The sequence below is a fragment of the Diabrotica virgifera genome, chromosome 7 (assembly GCF_917563875.1).
Source record: "Diabrotica virgifera virgifera chromosome 7, PGI_DIABVI_V3a".
NCBI lineage: Eukaryota > Metazoa > Arthropoda > Insecta > Coleoptera > Chrysomelidae > Diabrotica > Diabrotica virgifera.
The window spans coordinates 248315814-248321916 of NC_065449.1; positions in this window are offsets into that span (position 1 = coordinate 248315814).

Consider the following 6103-nt stretch of genomic DNA (forward strand, 5'->3'; position numbering starts at 1 on the left):
ATTTATTCCGTCATGAAGTTCTCCTTGGTGATCAGGGAGCCTAAGTATGTGAATTTGTCCACCACTTTATCCACCGTGAATTGGTGACCGAAGTTTTTGGCACTATTTTTGGATGTTGATACCAACATCTTAGTTTTCTCCTCGTTTACTTTCAGGCCCATATTTTTTTAGGCATTTGAGAAGGTGGTATACATTTCTTCTAGTTTGCGTGTTGTGCGGGCAACTAGGTCCACGTCATCTGCATATGCCAAAATTTGGGATGATTTATTAAAAATATTTCCTCTGTTGTCTATTCGTGCATCTCTGACCGCCTTTTCCAGAGCTATGTTGAAGAGGAGACACGCCAGCGCATCTCCCTGTCGCAGCCCTTCTTACTCCCTTTATGGATAGGTATTCCTGTGATTAAAACATGCTCTTTCCATAACCATGTGTTTGGCAACTGCCATACTAATAAGTCTTTATTTTCATTAGTAACATCGTGAGGGCTGTATTTACCAATACAATTTTGGTAGTACCTATACCTCTTTTCCTATAAGGATGTTCATGTTCCCGGTGATTATTTTAATATCATTTAAATGATTATCATCTGCTTTTTAGAGGTCTTCATAAAATTGATCATTCACATCTTCGTCTTTTTTCTGGGTTGGCGCATGCGCAGGAGGAGCGCTCAACATCAGTCAGCAAAAAACTTGGACCATTGCTTTATCATCACATATTAGATAACTTCTTCCAAAGTTTTAAGTATTTAAGTATTTCCAAAATTTAAGTAATTTAAGGAAGCATAAAGAAAGATGACAATCAACCCTACATTTTGAAATCGATTATTGGCACTCGTTGTTATTTTTGTTTTTTGTCAAACATTATTAAATGATATTGAACAAAATCATATAAATCATATAATATTTTTTTACCATTTTTGGAAAATCATTTTTGAAAAAAAAATATCATTTTTGGAAAGGACCGGAGTAGCTCAGGCGGTAGGATGTCTGACCTCCATGCAGGTAGACCGGGGTTCGAATCCCAGCGCCGGTGAGATCGAACAGCTAGACACTTTTAAAAATGTCTATAGGCCCCAGGTCGACTCTGAATAAAATGAGTACCTTGGGTTAAACCAGGGGTAATAATAGGCCGTTGAAGCGTAGCATTGGTCCTGCTACCTTCCTTGTATAAGGTAGAGTCTAAGAGCTAGCAACGTTTTCGAGAAAGTATTTTAAGACAGCTGATTCTTTCATATATTATTCCCTATGCTTCCTCGACGAACACCGTACCGGCCATATGGCTGCTGATACAGGTTGCGTTCATTACTGCGCAGCACACCTGTACAGGTAAGTACAAAATCAGGGTGATTGATTAGTGTGATAAAGCTTAGTAGATCCGCTGTAGTAATAGATAGCAATTAAAGTTAATAACAAAAATTGTAGCAAACTTTGAGCTTCACATTACAAGATTAGTTAAAATGTTACAGGGTGTTCGATAACATAGTGGCAAACCAAACTTTTGTTTTTTTAAATAGAACACCCCATATTTTATTTTATATTCGAAATCTTCTTAACTTCCCCATCACAAAAATATAAAGGTTTGTTATGTTATAGAGGGAATTTACAAAGTTATAACTAGGGAGCGGATTTTATGCTAAATGCATATTGCATGCATATTTCGCATATTTGAGAACTTTACTAAATTTTCAATATTTTTAAAGAAACATGCATATTTTGTGCCTATTAACAAAAGTCCAAAAAAAATTTAAATTTTTTAATTTGACACAAAATATTTCCCGCACAGGCCGTCGTATCTACTAATTCGAGAACTACCTGAAGAGGACGGCTCATTCACTGCCTTTTATTTTTTCTTAGAAAATACCCGATCTTTACACAAAGTACTTATAGTGCTTATAGTAACCCGTTATAAAATGATTGTAGGATGTTAAAATGATGAAGTTTATCCAGAAATTCGAATTTTATTTACTTTTATTATATTTAGCAGGTACTTATAATTCTGGTGATTCTTTTAAATCCTCTATTGTTCAGAGAATTTACACCTTTAACCATAGTTTTACGATTTTCTAACGGAAAATAACAAGTTATTTTATATACGCCCCAATTACTTCTATTGATGTTGAAAGGAGTTTTTAAGTTATAAAAATATTTTATCTTATTAAAGAATATATTTCCTCGTAAATAATTTGGAAAAACACATTGTAGTGAATTATAATCGAAGATAATAATATATTTATAGTGATAGTGTTGTTTTATTTTAAATAGGTAACTATTGGTAGTAGTCCAGAAAGCCACTGCGCATCCGCTAGGAAAAATATTCTAATTCGGATTTTTTGCACAATCTTACTCAAAAAGGACTCCTTTTAACAAATTTACATGTTGCCAGGACCAAAAGGTGGTCAAAAATATTTTAAACGTTTTTTTTTGTTTTTTTCCTAAAATTATTTTTTTTGCATGGAAAAAAGATTTTTTTAGGTTTTTTGGATCATTCCAAACAGAAAAGGTCTTTAGTGACTTTTCTCTAAAGTTGATAGTTTTTGACATATAAGCGATTAAAAATTGAAAAATTGCGAAATCGGCCATTTTTAACCCTCAAAAACTATATGAAAAACTGAAAATTTGAATGTTGCCAAGGTAGGTAGACATTCTTTAAACATCAATTGATGAAACCCCGAAGAGTTTTTTGCAATACAATATTCCAAACTCCTTTGTTTTTTAATTGCTTATCAAGCGTGCGCGACACTATTTTCCACCGACAGTGTGGTGCAAATGAAAGGAATAAATTCGTTATTTCGTAAAGCGGCAACTTTAAGGAACAATCCCGAAACAGGTCGATTTTTATTTTTAAGTTATGATATTGTGGCATATATGGTATACTAGTGACGTCATCCGTCTGGGCGTGATGACGTAATCGATGATTTTTTTAAATGAGAATAGGGGTCGTGTGGTAGCTCATTTAAAAGGTTCTCCAATTCTCTATTCAGTAATGTAAACATTTACACAATTATTTATACAGCGTGTCCTTCTACTTCTTTTTTTGTCAAATAATTTAATTTAATAAAAATTTTTTGGACACCCTGTATAAATAATTATGTAAATGTTTAGATTACTGAATATAGAATTAAAGAACCTTTCAAATGAGCTAGCACGTGACCCCTATTCTCATTTAAAAAAATCATCGATTACGCCACGTCCAGATGGATGACGTCACTGGTATACCATATATGCCACAATATCATAACTTAAAAATAAAAATCGACCTGTTTCGGGATTTTTCCTTAAAGTCGCCGGTTTAGGAAATAACCAATTTATTCCTTTCATTTGCACCATACTGTCGGTGGAAAATAGTGTCGCGCACGCTTGATTAGCAATTAAAAAACAAAGGATTTTGGAATATTGTATTGCAAAAAACTCTTCGGAGTTTCATCAATCGATGTTTAAAGAATGTCTACCCACCTTGGCAACATTCAAATTTTCAGTTTTTCATATAGTTTTTGAGGGTTAAAAATGGCCGATTTCGCAATTTTTAAATTTTTAATCGCTTATATGTCAAAAACTATCAACTTTAGAGAAAAGTCACTAAATACCTTTTCTGTTTGAAATGATCTAAAAAACCTAAAAAAAACTTTTTTCCATGCAAAAAAAATAATTTTAGGAAAAAAACAAAAAAAAAACGTTTAAAAAATTTTTGACCGCCTTTTGGTCCTGGCAACATGCAAATTTGTTAAAAGGAGTCCTTTTTGAGTAAGATTGTGCAAAAAATCCGAATTAGAATATTTTTTCTAGCGGATCCGCAGTGGCTTTCTGGACTATAGCAGTTTTTGTAAAAACTGTTAATAAATTGCATATATTATATTAAAAAAAAATGATTTTATTTGAAAGATAATAAATAAGATTGCAGCCCCCCTATAAAAGAACCCCTTAGAATAGAATAGAACAGAAAATTTGTGGTTTCTCGAAATGCGCATTTTTTGAATTTTTGTGCATATCTTGCGCATATTTCGTAATTTTTTACCGCATATATATGCGCATATTTCATCAAAATTGATCGCATATAAATCCGATCCCTAGTTATAACCAATGTTCTATGAAAATCGTAATAAGTTCAGCTCCCTGTATAAATAAAAATAAGCAAAACAGCAATGGTTTATTGGTGCCATATTTTTTTATTGATTGTCAAAATTTATTAAAATGGTTAATATTGCTAATTTTCTTTATATTGAATACAGGGTGAGTCAAAACGCAAGTACATTATTTTCTCAATAATTTTAAATAGAACACCCTAATTAATAACTTGCTCTGAAAAATGAAAATATCTCGAAAACTAACAAATTTAGGCATAGGGAATATTATAAAAAAATTAAAGTACGGTAACGATACTTTTCGATATTGATATAAAATACTGGGTGTTCTATTTAAAATTTCTGAGAAAAAATGTCTTTGCGTTTTGACTCACCCTGTATTCGATATAAGGAAAATTAGCAATATCAATGATTATTAAAAATTTTCACAATCAACAAAAAAATATGGCACCAATAAACCATTGCTGTTGTGCTTATTTTTATTTATACAGGGAGCTGAACTTGTTACAATTTTCATAAAAAATTGGTTATAACTTTGTAAAAGTCTTATATAACATAACAAACCTTTATATTCTGTGATGGGGAAGTTAAGAGGATTTCGAATATAAAATAAAATATAGGGTGTTCCATTTAAAAAAACATAAGTTTGGTTTGCCACATGTTATCGAACACCCTGTAACATTCTAACTAATTTCGTAATGTGAAGCTGAAAGTTGGCTTCAATTTTTGTTATTAACTTTTATTGCTATCTATTACTGTAGCGGATCTACTGAGCTTTATCACACTCATCAATCACCCTGTATATTGAATTTAAATTATTTCAGGACAAAACATTTTTTTGTCATTACTTTTTAAACCACAGAAAGGTCTGGCAATTATAGTTCATATTTCTAAAAATGTTTAAAAAGTAATGACAAAATAATTTTTCGTCTTACAATAATTTTAAATTCGATATATTTACCTGTACAAGTGTGATGCGCAGTAATGAACGCAACCTGTATCAGTAGCCAGATGTCCGGTACGGTGTTCGAGGAAGCATAGGGAATAATATATTAAAGAACCAGTTGTCTTAAAATACTTTTTTTTTCGACGTTGAGTAGGCCCTAGATGTAGCAGACTACTCTGCCATAATCTCAAAGCCACGTTAGCGGTATAAAACGGGAGACTATTATTCTGCTTTGACTTCTGCTTTGTTTCGTAGTTCTAACACCAAATTTTTCACATACTACTCTAATTAAAATTTTTCTCTAGGACTCCATACATACTAACAATCATTCAAACCTAATACATCTATCACAGATAAATTATACTAACAGACAAATTTTTTTCAATCTTTCTTCAACAATCTTTCTCCCCGAACCATTAGTTTCCATGACATTGAAACGAAATTTTAGAAAATCACGGCTTATCTTGACGGAATGGTAGGGGAGCCCAAGCGGGGATTTTTGCAGTTACTCGAGCGCGTCAGATTAGCATATGGGGAGAAACCTGGTACTCTGCAGATGTACCTCTACCATATATTGGCTCTTAACACAGGGGAGTTCGTTAAGGGGGGCCCGAAAAAAAAAATCTATCCTTAAAAGAACTCGAAATTGTCAGATTAAGATACGGTAAGTTAAGTACATGCAAAAGAGTGTATATTTCAAAAATCTGACGATTTGAGCCGGGCGTAAGGAAATGGGTAAGTCCCAAATTTTCACAAGAAAAAAGCGAATAATTCGCGAAATGATTGACAGATCGAAAAACTAAAAAATATGTGCTCAATATTTTTTAAAAATCTATCGAATTATATCAAACACGACTTCCCACGGAGAGGGGTGGGGGGTAAATTTAATATTTTAAATACGAATCCCAGGATATTTCGCGAAATGAACATTAGATCGAAAAACTGTAAAATACACTTATTCATTATTTTTGAAAAATCTATCGAATGGCACCAAACACGACCCCCCATGGACGTGGGGTGGGGGGTTACTTTAAAATCTTAAATAGAAGCCCTCATTTTTTATTACAGATTTGGATTCT